Source organism: Calidris pugnax, unplaced genomic scaffold, assembly GCF_001431845.1.
Source record: "Calidris pugnax isolate Ruff unplaced genomic scaffold, ASM143184v1 scaffold24, whole genome shotgun sequence".
NCBI classification, from domain to species: domain Eukaryota; kingdom Metazoa; phylum Chordata; class Aves; order Charadriiformes; family Scolopacidae; genus Calidris; species Calidris pugnax.
Window position 1 is genome coordinate 10419459 of NW_015090922.1, and position 16483 is coordinate 10435941.

The window sequence follows — 16483 nt, forward strand, 5'->3', positions numbered from 1 at the left end:
GGTTACCACGGCAATTACGGCCAGCCGAGCATGCGCAGTAACCAATTCGGAGTCGCGCGGTCGCCACCGCCATTACGGGCACCCGCGCATGCGCAGTAACCAATTCGAAGCCGCGCGGTCGCCATGGCAAGTATGGGCAGCCCGGCGGCGCCGCTCCCGCTCATTAGGCGTGTGCTGGCAACCAGGAACAATTTTTACGACCCCCCCCTCCAAGTTTTGGGGCTCCCCACGCGCCTCTCTCCTATCTGCCCCTCGGAAAATCGCCTTCCCCACCTTAGGAAACCCCCCGGGCACCTGGGACCCCCCGGGACATCCGGGAAACAGCGCCGTATTTTTCCAGACCCTCCCGAGTCGCACGCGGCTATGGGGGGGGCATTTGTGGGGGGGGGGCAGCCGTGAATGCTTTCGTTTCTCCCCCCGTGATTTTTTTAGACACCCTCACCGAAGTTTTGGGGCCCAGGGCCGCTAATTTCCCCCCTCCCCACCCCCCCCCCCCCCCAAATTACCACAGGTGGGATGAATTGCCCTCTGGACATGCTTATTTAGCCTCACTGAGTATAAACAGGGCTGAATCGACTAGATGCATTGTTCAAGATAGGCAAGATGAATCTGTTATGGGAACCTAAGCCTCGAGAAAAAAGAAAACAAAAAAATCACGTTCAGTAAGAATGCAAGTGCCTTTTCCTTTAAAAGCAGTAGCCCTACCCTGCAGATGTCTCAGACTGGGATCATGCAGCCACTGGGAACTCTGGAACCACCCTGGCTTCCAGCTATTTCTGGCGCAGGTCTTGGTGTTGATTTTTGACCTTTTGGAGACCTCTTTGTGTAAGGTAACACTGCTCGCACTCTCTCTCTCCCAAAAACGCACAGAAAATTGAGCAAAGCAGGAAAGTGAAAGCAATAACAGCATTCCATCAGGCAGGGAAAGAGTTAAAGATATGAGGATCAGGAAAGCTGACTTTCTTTAGGAACTCCTACAGTTTCAGTCACTTATTAAAAAAGGATTTATATTTCTGAAGAAAGGATCTGTACTTCCTCCCTCTTCTGAAGCTATACATTTTTCTGCCAGACTGTGATGAAAAGGGCCCTCCCTTGCCCACCACAAGCCAATGCTGACGTCATCCTGTTATTCTTTTTCACCTTGCACACATGTTGAGGCTTCTCTGTGGAAGTCTTGCTGAGACACACATCCCTCATTGTCTCTTGTTCCTCTTCGCTCACAAGGCCTTTCTAGAAGAAATCCCAGATTTCTTCTGCACCTTGTTCAAGCAAGAGTGTTTCTGGGATTTCAATGAAGGAGGATCCATACACGGAGACAATGCTGTTTTCTAACTGCACATGATAATCTGTTAAAACCAGAAGTCATTTCTATGAAGAGGGTATTGTAAAGAGCTCTTGCTAGAAGGTCTTGCTCACCTCTTGCTTGAAAGCTCACCTGCTGTGCCTAACTACAACAGATCAAAGCAGTAAGGTTGGGAAGATAGGTCCCTTTTGAACCACAGCAGGGTTTGGTAGGTTGCAGCTTTTGGCAGGTTGAGGTAGAACCAGGCACAGGGTGATTTGGCTGCAAGAGATCCCCTCTCTCACCTGCATGGTTAGATAAAGGCCCAGCATCACTCACAGTACTTCGTCCTCTTGGAAATGAGAGAAGCAGAGGCTACTTCTGCTCTCTATTTTAGGTAATGCTCATCCCTGAGGTTGAACTTAAGCACGTAGTTAGGGACTGTCTATATTTTTTACCTGCTGGTATGCATTCTGGGCTGATCTGTGCATGTCAAGGCACTGAAGGACATACATGGCTGCAGAGGGACTCCAGTAGCCACCTCCCCTTGCCTGACCAGGCCACTTCCACGTATCCAGTCTGTCCTCCCAGCAATGAAAGTGTCTTTCATAAATGGGCACCACCATCATTTGCTGAAGGAGGCAGAACTTGGGCAACCTGAACTCTGTACAGCAAAGACAACGAGCACTGCAGGCTTCAGACCACTCCCAAGATGAGTTCAGATATGATGCAGGTGTAGCCACAGGCTTTCCTTGTGGGAAGGAGAGAAAATTGGATAGCTATGTGTTATGTATCTTTGGGGTTGTTAGAATGATGAGAATAAAGTGAAGCAAGATTAAGAGGTGTATTAGGCTGTCTCTCACGGATCTTTTCCACTCGTCAGGAAGAGTTTCCCACTGAGCTCATGGGAGGTGCTGAGCCCCTGTGAGGACTCCATGCAGAGGCTGGAATTTGCAACCACAAATGGCCCTGTTTTTCTGTGCAAGGCAGAACTATCAGGGAAGGTATCAGTGCAGCCTGTTGCTACTGATACTGTAAGCAGAAGACAGGAACAGTGGATCTTTTGTTTATCAGCTCTCTGCAGTGTCCAGCCCCTTTGTGAATAATAAACCACCTTTCTGCAGCTCTTGTATAGTGCAATGCAACATTTTCAGGTCAGCTCAGCTAAACTGAATCTGCAATCACTTGATATCAGTGAGTTAAAGTACCGCTGATAAGAAAAACGTAGGTACAAGAAAATTCTGAGGAGCACAGCACAAGGGTAAGTTAAACCAGAAAGAACGTGTTCTTTCTAATAAATGGAAGTTACTTTTGGCTCGTCTTTGTATCTCAGATTTGCTACTGGTACTATGGGAATCCTTGTATTGCCTCATGACTGGGCTTATATGAAGCTGTGCTTACTCATGCTTGCAATGCACTTCAAGCTCAGAGAAAGGAGGATACTGTAAAACCATAAAGGATACTTCCTTACCATTATTATTTGACCACAGCAATAGGGAAATCTGCTTTAAAAATGCTTGTTTATTAGTTCATTACTATCTTTTAGTAGCTCTAAGTTTAGCTGAGAACCTAAAAACAAAAACCAGCAAGCTGCAAGGTAGCAGCTTCAGACTTCGTACACCTCAATTTAGGCTTTTTTTTTTTTTGCTTATTTTTAATACCTTCTTTAATCCAAAGATAACAAGTAGATGCAGAGGTAAAGTAAAAAGCAAATGAATCCGGGACTCACCCTAAAACATCTGTCTCCCAAAATGTTACCCTCTGGCCCACATCCCGAGTTGCTATCCTTCTCCCTGCATAAGCTTTTGGGGTCTCATTAACGCAGCGGGCAAGTCTACACAGCAAAAGGCTGTTAGAGATCCTGAGGTAGCTTTGAGGAAACTGGCTTGTCTACATGGTAGGTTGCAATGCCATGCACAGAGGCTAGCCTACATCCCAGAGGCAATATAGCTGTGTCTGTATAGCAAAGCATGCACGCTAATTAGCCCTGCCCCTGAGGATGCTGCAGAAATGGATCTAATTAGGTATGCTGAGAGGCACCCCTGTTAATTAGCCCAGGGAGAACACAACACCACTAACAGAGTTTCCGATCGTGGCATTAGCTCAGGGATCTCTATAGTGTACTTGGCTGTGTAGCATAACTGAGCCCATAGGCTCTTTTGAACATCATCCTAACAACCTAAATATCTTCTTTCAGTCCAGTCTCAGTATCTGACCCTGCTTTTGCAAGTATTCATAGTTGAGTTTTTTTTCTTGATGGTAGGAAAATTAAGTAAATAAATAGATTCAAAAGACTGAAGAAAAAAGCCAGTATAAACCACACTACAATAATCTAGTATTATTAAATTCAGCTACAGGTAGCGACATGCCTGTAGGGAAGCACTGGATATTCCTAACCCATCTTGATAAAAGGCATGCTTTGGCTAGTGGTGCATGTTTTGCAAGCAGTGTATCTCTAAAGGCACTGTTAACTCAAGCCAACTCAGCCATAAATACAGACTATGGTATATTAAGTTGTAATCATGCAAGATTTTCCATTACATGTTCAGGGCTGAATGAAATCATCTAAGCACAGGCCCACACCTAGAAAAGATGCAGCTCCAAGGAGAGCAGTTTTATCCCCTTCCTTCTCCCCTGGTTGCACCACGTGGGAGAAAGGGTCTGTTCTGGCAAGTCCTGCTGCCTCCTCTCTCCATCAGAGCCCCAGCTCAGCAGCATCACTGCCCGCAGCTCTGCGTGGGGTACCTAAGGCTCTCCCCACCACTTGCTGCCATCCAGCCTGGCTGCCAATGCTAAGCAACGCACGCAGTTATTCCTCTAACCTTCCCAGGTTGCTATACAACAGGACAGGGGTAAATAACAGCCTGTCTCCCCTACAGCCAGCACAGATACGAGGACGGCCACTATTGTTAAGGAGTGCTTCCAAATGCCATTCCAACCACCATATCATAGGTACGCATAAAAACACTAAGTTAATGCCTTTTAAAAAGAAAATGCACGGGTTTCATTGTCATTCCAGGGGTGGTTATTTTTTTTTTCCTTTGGTTCTTATTTTTTAAGAACAGATCACAGCGATTTCCAGTTAACTTCCAGGCACATACATAAGAGTACCCAGTTCTTTCCCATACATTGAAGAAAGCTGTTTTTGCACATGGGTAACTTATGAATAGGACCTAGGACCTTAAGTCCTGGCTCAAGTTCTTTATCACACTGCAAAAAAAAAAAAAAAGCACGGTGAAATTTTAAATCAGCCTCAAGAGCTTATGACGTGGAGCTGCTGGAATATTTGAGACAAGCAAAATTTAAGAAAGCAAATATTATGAAATTATAAATACCACAGAAGACAGAGGTTTCTTGTGAATTAATGTTGTTCCAGTAGATAAAATACTTAGGCTTCTGTTAAAGATGGCTACATTTTACGTGAATAAAAAGCAAAAAAATTCAGACTCTTAGCTTTTAGGCTCCCAAGAATTTACTATTTTGGATATGGATGTTTTGGGGGGAGGGGGGTATAATATATCTTAAAATCAAAGTTCAGTATTTAATCTTCACTTCATATCCTTTAGGAAAAAAAAAAAAAATCTTAAAAGCATGGTTTCTGTTTGTATATCTTTACGATACTTGTCAAAATAATATAGTGTGCTATAGCATTTACTAATGCAAACTGGGATATCTCATGCAACCTTGACTTTACAACAGGGGTTCTGGATGTATACCAGACGCACAAAATGGTCATTAACTTGATATGATATGAGAAAGGTGTTGAAGTGAATAACTTATATAGTAGTAATAGTGGTTCTGTCTATGGACGTTTTATCATGCTCTTGAACGGCAAAAAAAAATACTTTAACATGCTTGTCTCCAGGCAAGTTTAGAGTGACCTAGAGACTTCTCTAGTTTCAGAGTTCAAAATCTGCCCCTCCATTTATACTTGGCCAGCGCTCAGACCAAAGCTGCGATACATCACATCATCTCACAGAGACCTAAAAAATAGGAGACTGAAATTCTAGGCAGGCACATCTCCTGACTCTTTAAAAGCCAATACTCTGTGCCAAAATAATGAAAATACCCCAGCTCCTTTTCCAACTGTATAAATAGCTCCGATTTTCAGATTTACTGCCAGAGCTTGGCTAATACCCTTCAGTTTGTCTGAGCAGTTTTACATTTATCAATAACTATTTTCTCCTCTTCTATCTATTCAAAACAAAACCTGAAGCACAAAGGTTATCAGCTTCCAAAACCTCTTGCTTATAGGCAGACCCATAAGGTCTCTGTCGATGAACAACAGCTCGTCATTCATTCTCATTATACTGGCACATAAATCTTCTGAGTGACCAGGGAAACGGGAAGCTTGCTACCCTCATAACATTCCTTGCGTGCCTGCTGAAGGCGTTATGTCTATACATTGCCTGCAATTCCCGAAAACACAGAGTTAAGAATAATTCAAGATACATAACAAGGAATAATAGGGAAGGGTGACCTGCATTAAACTTTGTCAAAAGTCCTCAAAACTAATTGCTTGAGGTGGTTATCAGTCTTATTTCTCAAAGGTTGATTGGCCTGAGTTTTGCATGCTATCCCTCCCCAGTCTACCCCCCCCGCGATACATAGATAGATAGATATGTAACATTGTGGTGAACATTAGAGCCAAGGCTCATAGTTTTATTCAATCTGGAAGCCCTTAAAACATTTCTAATGAAGGTGCTACGTGGACAAATTCACATTTCTTGAATTACCCTGCACTGACCTCTTCCAACAGTCCACAGAAGTGAGAGGTCCAGCAGAAAATGGGCTGACTGCCACCGAGCTACAAAGTCATCTGTGAGACAGAAAGGCTGAGCGGGTGAGCGGCAGAGCGTCCAGGGTGCAAACATGGCATTTCCCAAAAACAGCACACTCCAGATCTGCCTGACGTATCCATACAGACATATCCCATTTCTTTGGTACAAAGGAAGAGCTTCCATTTCATATTAAAAAAAAAAAAAACAAAAACAAAAAAAATTGTCTGCCCTCCAAACTCTTAGAATTATAAATAGTTTGAGTGACAAATACTTCTGTCACAGTGTTCAAGATACCTTCAAAAGATATCTCTAGCACTGTATATGATTAACCATCGCCTGGCAGAGTTCACCCTTATAAATATATTCTGGATAAGCCTGTTGGTTTGAACAAGGATTTATGTATCTGTGTCTAAAGGAAGACGAAAAGAAGGAGGAAGGTAGGTTGTGGCAGTCACTTGTACACTTCTCAAGCTGACTAGTATAGCTTGCTATCTGTGCTTTGACAGTAATAAGAGCATTAAATTCCTAAACCTTGTGTACTATGTAGCTCAACAGGTTTCATCACAGAAAAACTGAGAAGTCTTGAATGAAGTTTCATATAGGATAAAGTTTAAAGAAAGAAATTTAGACATTATTTGCATAGATTGCATTAAGTTGCTTGTTTCCCACCCCTCCCAAGTATCTCAGTACCTTAGAAATGAATAATAGTCAGAGAGTTATTAAAATAAAATTTAAAACAAAACCCAAAAACCTGAAGTCAATTTCAAACCACAAGACAAAGCAAAGAGTACCGTATTCTATTTTCAGACCTCCTCAAAGTCAATTATATTCTAGTTGTCAAACAACCATGCATCTCCCAGCTGTCTGTCTTCCTGAAATTCTGCTATGGTACCTTCCACAGACACATTAAATTATTTCCTCTTCAATATGTTAAGGCAAAAAAAAGCAAAAGGCAAACCACCCTAAAGTCACATGTGTTTCTCTTTAAGGAAAAGGGTCTCCCCAGTTCAACTTAATAAGAAGAATAGTCCTTTCTTAATGAAGTCATGCTGCAATTTCAGAAATACCTAGACTAGAAAAGCAGTGGTATCAGTAGTAATGTCATTGTCACATAAGGTAGAAATATTCCTTCCAACCCTTTTTTAATTCCAGCCTTCCTGGGACAGTGCTTCAACCTGTACAAATCAGATTCTTTGCTAAATTTATAACTATGTTGAGAAACACATCACTTGAGAGAAGCACAAGGAAAGCTGTGTGAAATGCTAAGGTTTAAATGCTCTTTTAAAAATATTGCCATTCTGACCCAATGGGAAGAAAAAGGGAGATGAAAAGTTTGCAATAGCAGCTTGCCTCTCCTGATAGAGCCTCAATATGAGATTTTGCCTGGTTTATTTTAAGTGCAAGCAGCTAGCAGCTGGAGTATGTCCCACATGCTAACACTTGGAATTCCCCCAGGAGAAGGTTTGTTTCAAATGTAACATCAGCCCTCCAAAGCTGGGCATCTTTCTGCTTTATTAAGTTTAGGTACTCCATCGCTGCCTCAAATCTTGACGATAATGCACCTATTCTGAGCGATCGATCCTCCTTGCCAGTGTCATATGAACTGTTTTTGATTTAAATAAAATCTATTAACAATATCTGCTTGCAGACACATACACACCCAGGCCAGATACTGAACAGACGCAGTCTTGCAGACTTACACAGCAGCTGTGACAACAACTGATGTCACCTCCTTTGCAGAAATTTCCACAAGTGTCTTCCAAAGGCCAAGTTAAACGAGATAGAGCTTATCAGTTTCTTTAAAGTGCTCTGGATGAGACGGGTCCATGTGACCCCCTTCCCAGCCACGGGGGTGTGGTATGTCACAGCTCCCCTATCAGCTGGCACATGGTGGTGGGAGATATGAGACAGCAGAAAAGTAGTAGTAACAACATCACCCCAAGCGCCGAAGACGGAACAAATACGCTGAGTAACTTCAGTGTGTGCGCACTTACTTTCCCAAAACAGGTGGAGGGTTTTCAGCCCTGACTTCTGCTTGCACATCCCACTCGGCACAGATGGGTGGTCATGTTGCCAGCTACGCACTGGGAAGGCTATGGCTCGTTAGCGTTGTATTAACGCCTTTAGCAGTGAGATTCAATTCTTTTTTTTTTTTCCTTCCTAAAGTTTTACCCTCTTTTGGGTATTCCATAAATAAAAAAGAAATTACTAGCAGGGATATTTTTCCAAAAGCAATTCCTTGAAATAAATCCCCTGCCTCTGGTTCTTGCATTAAAACATTAGAGAATTTCAGCAGATACCCTCCTCAGTTTTACTGCAGAAAATACCCGATGTTTCAGGTTTCCTTCACTGCCTTTAGTTATGATTAAATGATCAGCTGCAAAGAGTTAATTTTTAAGCTTTCACAATGACTAATTTTACTCAAAATATTAACTAGGCAATAACATATTAACAAAAGCATATATTTAAACATTTGCAAAACGTCTCATTTAACGCTTCATCCTTGCTAGGACAAAAAGGCACCTTACTTCCAGCAGTTCAAATGCATAGCTATAGTATTGAGCATTGCGTTTAGACAGCTTGCAATTTTCACCCCTGGGCTCTCCCAGTTGCCCTATATGGGCTTGTTAGCAAAGAGAACAGCCTTAAACTCTTACCTTCAGCTAGTTATCATATTTAAGTTAACAGATGGTAGTGCACTTTTTTCTTTGTGAATGTACATCTTCAATTCCTGAATATATACGCACTTACCCCTCCTGTCACCATTCCACTGTGCTTCATTAATAGCTTCCCCACAGTAAACTTTTCTGATTTTAAAAAGCTGGAAATATGCTGGGGGGTAGAAATAAAATTTAAAAAAAATCTAATCTGCTGAGCAAAGACACCTTTCAGACTGGTGTTTTGGTGTTCTTTTTTTACATTTCAGAAGTTAGAGGCTTGCCTTCCTCTTTACAGCACAGCCATTTGCTTTTTGCAGTGCTGTACCACTACAGCTATTCCATCAACACATTCTCCTTTGGGTTTTTTGTTTTGGGTTGGTTGTTGGGTTTTTTTCCCCTTTGGATTGTCATGCTACTCTGCTTTTACAGATCCATACTTTGCAAGCTAAGAATTCACCTTACATGGGGACTTCTTGCACCAGCATAGTTACAGTCACTCTAGTTCACTTGGGCATGTCCCTCGTAAATTGTGCTATTGGTGCAAGATTAACACATTCTAGCATACAGTAGTGCAAGGTGTAAATTCCGTATCTAGCAGAGTCGTGAACAGGTTTTTATACAGGTACACAAGAATTTAGTGGCAAAGACAGCAAGAGAAGCTGAAATTCAGTCTTACCCTTCATTCCTGAGGTCCTTCTCCTAGCCCTGCTACTGAGTGTGGGTTGTCACAATTTTTGGGGGGTTGGTTGGGTTTTTTTTCCCCCCCGTCAAATTTTCTGCAGTAAGATTGGAGCAATCTGGCAATCTCACACCTGTTAAGAATTTCATTGACTGGTTTAGCCCGCTCATATTGGATGAAAAAAATCTAGATCACCTTTACCCATTTCCTCTTTCAAACTTCAGTGTCTGCAGATAGAAAATAAGCTTTCTAGGGCACAGACAGCCTCTCATATTTCAACTATTTTATGCCCGGCACAAAATTGGGCTGGAACCTAGATGTTAATGCCATCTTAAATAATAATATTTTTTCAGGTGCTGGCAAGACTTTTAAGAGATAGTTCCAGCAATGAGCATATTGGAGTAGCCAAGAAACAGCTGCTCAAAACAGCAACATGCAGCAGTTATATATGCAATGAAAAAAAAGGATCTCCTTCAAGAAAGCTGTTGAGGACAGCTGCAGATCAGTCCTCCTCAGGGTTCATTAGCTTTTTTCATCTCCTGTAAGCCAACACTGGGCATGACTTTAGAAGATGATTAAACCAAAGGTTTGTGTGTCATTGCACTCTCTCCAACTCCAGCTGCAACATTTTATCCATAAAAGCCTCAGGATTCATGATCCAGGATGGAATCTTTCCTATCTCTGAGATTTCCTTGGCATGCTGGTAACAATCACTTCTCCCACCATCACCTATTTCTGTCTTTGGTTAAAAATCCTTAATCCTTGCTGGAACTGCATAAACAGAAGCATGGATCACCAGCCACCTAAAATCACTTATGAGCCCTAGGCTATGGCAGAGAAAAGGCCTTTCAATATTCTCCCCAGCAAGTCTTCCACAGAGGTATAATGACTTTTGTGCCCAAGTTCACTTTGCCTTTATGCTATAGGGATGCTCTAAATAAAGGCAAAGTTCACTTTGCCTTTATGCTATAGGGATGCTCTAAATAGTCCTGTTATGTACAGGACATATATATTTATATGTAATCCTGTCCATATAGGTGGTGAGATGCCAGCTATGAATCAACAGAATTTGTAAAGCTTTGCCAAAAGTACTTGTAGCTGTGAGCTGCACACATGGGTGCTTTAAGTGCTAAAAAAGGCCCTGTATTCTTCACACCTGCAATACAGGCCCATAGCCCCTACACCTACAGAATTCACAAGCCAGTGAATGATAGCCCGCGCACAGTGAATTTCAAATGCAGACACATGATCTCAGATTCCACTCATAAAGGGTGATCTGTACTGGGATGTTTGAGACGTACAAGTGCAAACAGAGCAGAGGCACTATAGGGCTTATGTGAAAAAAATAATTACTCCATGTAGAAAGGAAGTTGGCTTGCTTTGAGAGCTGAGGTGTTAATAGACTAACCTTTTTCCCCAAGACCAGCCTGCTTACCTGAGAATATGAAAACATCTACTGACGCAGTGTTGTATTTATTTGAGATGGGTATCATATCCCACACATGTTAAATGTCTTGCTGCATTTCAGACTATGATGGTAGTTAATCTGAATGCCAGTTATAAGAGTCATTTACTAAAAAATAAGCCTTGGACAACTGTGCTGCAATTTTAGTAATTTGGGGGCAGAGAGGCATGCAGATCATAGTATACAAATAGGGCTGAATTTAAAAGAGCAGCTTCAGAATAGACACTTTACCCCCTTCTACCAGGTTGTAGATAGTTAATAAGGGCTGGATCTTGAATGACAGTAACAAGACAGAGTTGGCACAGAGAAGACTTACTTCATCACGGAGATCCACCACGGTAAGAAAAAAAAAACAGCAGCAGTGGGAGCAGGGAAAAGGGGGAAGGATTATGACAATCTGTGGTAGAAAACGTATTTGGGTCCCCCTCAAAGGAAGCCTAATTTTCTTTCCTAAACAAGGTTTTCTTCTACTCCTCATGTCTCCAATATGTTTCCATTTCAGTCAATGGTAATCCTCTAGCAGCGGCAAAAATGAGAAGGCTTGGGCAGACATGGCACTAGCAAATTAAGCACTGGGCCATCAGCTGTTCTGACTGCACCTGGGTAAGTCCCCCAGTCTCCTGTCTTCCTACATCAGCAGCAAATTCATTTCCTCTGCCAGCATAAGCAGAGCATGAGCATGCAAATAGTAAGCCCTATCAAATGAGTCAGGCCTGAAAATGGGGAAGACAAAAACCTATACAAAATGTTTAAACTAAGTCAGACGCTACTGAGAGAACCAAGCAGTTGTGTAGCTATGCCAGAAGGCTGGGTGGGATCCCAATGACCCTAAGGGAGTGGGACAACCTTCTCACTTGCTTTCCTTTCAGCCAAAACTGCAATAGGAGTAAGCCAGAAAACACCTCACCAGCAGTGAAGCTCTGTTGATGCAAAGGAGGCAGCAGTGACCAAAGGCACTTGTTTGCCCAGAAAATCCCTCGTACCTCAGGGCAAGACATAAAAGTTTGCATCTCCTACCTTACAGTTTAAGTATGTAGCTACTCCTGCTTGGTTCTGAAGTTCTTTTTGATAGGCTTTGAATAAGGATAGGAAAGGATAAACTTTGTTGTCTCAGGTTGTATACACCCTCCCTTACATTTTATTTCCAGCCTAAAGAGGTTTAGAAGAGGGGCATTGTCTAAGGTCATACACTTGTCTCCTGAAGTAGGAAAGTAGACAAAGTTTTTAGGACACTCAGTGGAAGATGCTGCTGGTCAGCTGCTAATCTGTGAGGTAGGGGCTCCCTTGACGTCAACACCTCACTGAAACTCCTCCCATGACTGCTTCCCTCAGGACTCTGTTGTGGCTTGTTTTAGCATCTCTGCAGTAACACATAGTTAGAAGAGAAAAGGCAAAAAATAGCACTTGCATCATGTGTTCCTATCTATGTAACTCTTACGTCTGCTTCCATTAATTGGTCCATCTACTTTGCTCCTCCCAGAACTGAGACTGTCTTTGCTCGAGGGAGGACTTTGCTTTTGCTCTGTTTGTGGAAATGGGTGTGTATATTTGGGTGTGTTTGCGTTTTTAGTGTTGGTTTTATATGCTCTAGAACAAGTTGCAAGGCTGCTTGCTTTATGCAGCTATACACATAAAGAAGTAATTTCTCGCCAACAGCCCAAGGCAAATCATGCAAGGTCATTTGCTAAGAGGTTGGAGTCCTAATATATGGTATGCATGGGCACTTCTTGCATCTATCGCACACACCTACTTGCCTAGAAGCAAATCAATAACTCCTTACACCAAAGGTTGCATTTGTCTGTTCTTATTAGAGGTGGGATGGTGCCTTAGGGAGGGCCCACAGGCATTCCATTACTTAGGATCAGTGCCCGAGTAAAATGGAAAGGCTGCTAAAAATAAGCAACATTTGCTCATTGGTATAAATAACAAAAGCAAGAGAGAAAGAAAAACAGAAAGAGAACAAGACGAAAATGAAAACTGGCCCCAGACCAGGCCCTACAGAATGACTAGTCACCTCCTCATTGCCAACTCTGTCACTATCTCCAGTATGGGTGAGATACTTTCCACTGCCAAGTGCCCTCAGCTTCTTTCCTGAGAGGACCATTACTCGCAGATTTGCAGTGGGCCTTAGCATGAGAGGTAGCTCCCACAGCACACGTGTCTATCCCTGGACATTTCAGGGCTTGGGCATATTGAAACAAGGATGCAGCACTTCACAAGCCAGGACACAATGCCAATGTGATCCCTGCAGTAGCTTGTGAAGTAAGTATCTAGTTTATCTCTGTTTATAAAGGGAATTATTCAAGGGAGGAGGAGGGAAGGGTTGCACTTCCATAAAGCTATCATCATTAAAAACTTTATCCTCTCTTTATTAAAATAGAAATAACTTTTGGATCCCCATTTTTCGAACAGACTTCCCTAGCAAATAGTTCCCAGAGCACACTTGGCTGCCTATTCTCAAGTACTAAAGTTGAGAAAACTAAGAAGTGCCTGTCTATATTTGGAGGAAAATAAGAAGACTAAGCTAATTAAAAATTCACCCTTGCCCTGTATTCCTAAAAGCACTGTACACCCCCATGGCACCAGACGTTTCAGAGTGGGCTGCCTTTATATACAACTGGGAAGTTTAAAGTCAAGTATGCTTCTCGTTACTTTTAATATTAGGCTGTCGTCAATAAAAAGGAATAATAATTGGGAACCATCTCCCAAGTAGCACACTCAAATTTTCCTCTGCTTTTATTTCAAGTATTCTATTGTAATAAAGCACACACACACACACAAAAAAAAATCTATTAGCCCTGCAATTAAACAAATAATGGTATTAACAACTCCCACTCACCACCTTAAGCAGGTTTAGCTGAGAGAGCTGAAGCAGCTGTCTCTGTCCTGTGTCTCTGCCAGAGGTCACCATCCTGCAGTGGGATCAGCTGATCCTCCTGGATAAACTCCTGAGCAAGTGCAGTCTACAGGCTGCAGCATTAACATAAACCACCTCCAATTTCAGTTTACTCTGGCAGTAACCTCCTAGAAAAATAAAAGGGAGGAAACCTAAGGCTGGTAACTGTTTCATCTCTTAGTATCAGATAAATCCACCTTTGATTACATTTCAAAGCCCTAAAAAACGGAACAGTCAAGAGGTTTATAATAATGTTCTGGCTTGCCATGAATTAACATGAATTCTTGTAATGAAAAAGGTCACTAGCATAACCATTGACGCTCTTATTTTAGCAGTGTGTTAAGAAAGGTCCTCTAAAGTTTATCCAGGTATACATAGAGTTTAAACATTTTCAAAAATAGCTATAGCTGCTAAGTCTATGAAATTAAGCTATTTCCAAACCTAGGACTGGGACAAATTTGGGTATGTGGCCATATGGCTCTGACGACGTTGCAATATCCAAACTATCATAGCTCATGAATCCTCCAACAGTAGAAAGACGAGAGAAGGACAAGGTTTCTACACCGGTGAGGTTATTTTTCATGTCAGACTAACAGATGATTGGCTCAAAAGCTATCAATTTCTCTTTGGCATCCAAAGTGGAGATACAAATACTTATAGCACATTTGCTTACTGGTAACTATAGAGAAGACAGCAGGTGGTTACAGTTGAGTTTCTAGTGCACACATTTCACACTGTCAAATTCACACAAAACAGAGAAAGATGTCGGTTTTAAGTAACGGTGTGAATGAGGAGAGTGCTAAACAGTAGGTATACCTTGAAAGCAGGAAAGTAATATAAAAGGAGTGCCATGGTCTCCATAGTGCAGGGAGAGTGTGCCACAAAAGATGATTAAAAAATGAGCGTAAGATTTATAATGCTTAGTATAGAGTGTGATGCTAAGGTGGTTGGGGCTGGCAGGTGGGGGAAGACAAACAATGAAGAACTTTCAAAAGGAGAATGATTTGTGATACCTGGAAGGGTTTTATTTTACAGCACTTGAATCACACTTACGTAGCTGCAATATCACAAAGTCCTGGAGTAGGTGCATTGCACTAAGAGGAGAGGATCTTCTGTTGTGGCTTTCACTGCTCTTGTCCTCAACTCCTACATACAGTTACTGAGGTGGCTCCAGCTAGCCCCCAGACATCAAACCCTGACACAACGACCTCGTGTGCCCCTCTCACACCGCCCTTCCAAACAACACAAGCAAGCCCTTTTCCTCTTGGTCACATTTGTCACTCTGAGAGCTTTCCTGCAGCTAAGGTAAATTCAGAGCAGGCATATCTGTACAGAAACAAGCAGGTTCTGGTGCCTAACGTGTAAACCCTGCCCAAAGTCAGCCTCTAAAACTGTCGTGCTACATTTTCAGGACCACCTTATTTACACGATCCAGAAACACTGCGAGTAAGAGAGGAGGAGAGGGAGTGTGACACCACACGTAGCAAGGGCAGGCGCGGAGCCAGCCAGCTCCCGAAAGGCAGGGGAGCCAGCCCCGCTCCAGCCCAAAGCAGCTCTCCCTGCTATTCCCGTCACGGGCCACTCCGCAGAGCCGCTGCCAGCCCGCGGAGGAGGGCACAGGCACATGATAAGGATAAGCAGGAACTGAAATGAGATGGCACCAAATTAATTTCCCTGTGCGTGACCTATGCACTAGATTTTCTGGCATCTCGAAAGGCGCAAAGAGAAACCCGCTGGAGTAAGTAGGGCCCTGCGTCAGCAAAACACTTCATTTCTCACCTGAAACGCCCAGGCTGGTGGAGCTGAGAAGGTAAGGATTACTCACTGTTTCCAAGCGTGGTACCACGTGTTTAAGACATGACTATGAAGGAGCAGGGAGAACATTCATCTTTCTTTCCTCTCTTCATTCTTTAAAATAACTTGAGTGCACAATGAATACGTGAAAGATGTCTTTTCTGCTCTCAAAAAAATCAAGACAAGGAGAGGGAGTCCACTGATTTATTATCAGGCAACGCATCTACTATAGGGTCTACTATGAAACCCTCTGTGGATGACCGAAGAGCAAATACAGTGACATCATCACAAGCATCAAGAAAGTAAAAACTGAACAAGACAAGGCTTTATCTTCAACTTGCCTAATGTGAGTACTTCAATCAAGCACAGGGGGAAAACAAATAAAAAAAAAAAGTCTTGACAATTGTATTCAGTTAAAAATTGAGGAAGATCTGTAAATACATTTAAAAATGAAGGTCACCAAATCTGACCTGTATTGTTCAGCCAATGAAATTTCCTCCACTTATGCTTTTGTCTATGGCTTTTGCTTGCTGCAACTTTTTTATTAAATGTTGCAGCCAACAAAAGGAAATAGCAAAACCAGAAAGGAGACAAGACATTCTTCTTCAGGGAAATTGGAAACTAATTCAGCAAAGTGGGTCAAAGGAAATGCTGAAAAATACAAATCCATCCTACAGTTTAACTTAAGGCAGAAAGCACTAGTCCACGCAGTTTTTGTAGCACTTTATAAGATAGTTCAAATTTGGTGTAGAAATCAATAGAGAAAAAGTAGAACAGTCACCCAATGTGGATAAATAGGCCACAGCATTTAAGACTCAGGAAAAGGCTATTCTAATAAAATAATATAGTGACAAGCACATATATTTGCCAAAGATCATACAGGGTCCTTTCCAGCAAGAAAGACCTGCACCGAGAAGTGCAGGAGC

The 16483-nt window shown here is 42.4% G+C and overlaps 1 long non-coding RNA gene across 1 annotated transcript in view; it reads right to left on the minus strand.

Moving 5' to 3' along the window:
- LOC106892888 overlaps positions 1-7883 on the minus strand; it is a 71720-nt gene extending 63837 nt beyond the window's left edge. The window contains exon 1 of the long non-coding RNA XR_001412951.1: positions 7764-7883. This is a non-coding gene — a long non-coding RNA (uncharacterized LOC106892888). The remainder of the gene's footprint in view (positions 1-7763) is intronic.
- Positions 7884-16483: the final 8600 nt, after the last annotated feature.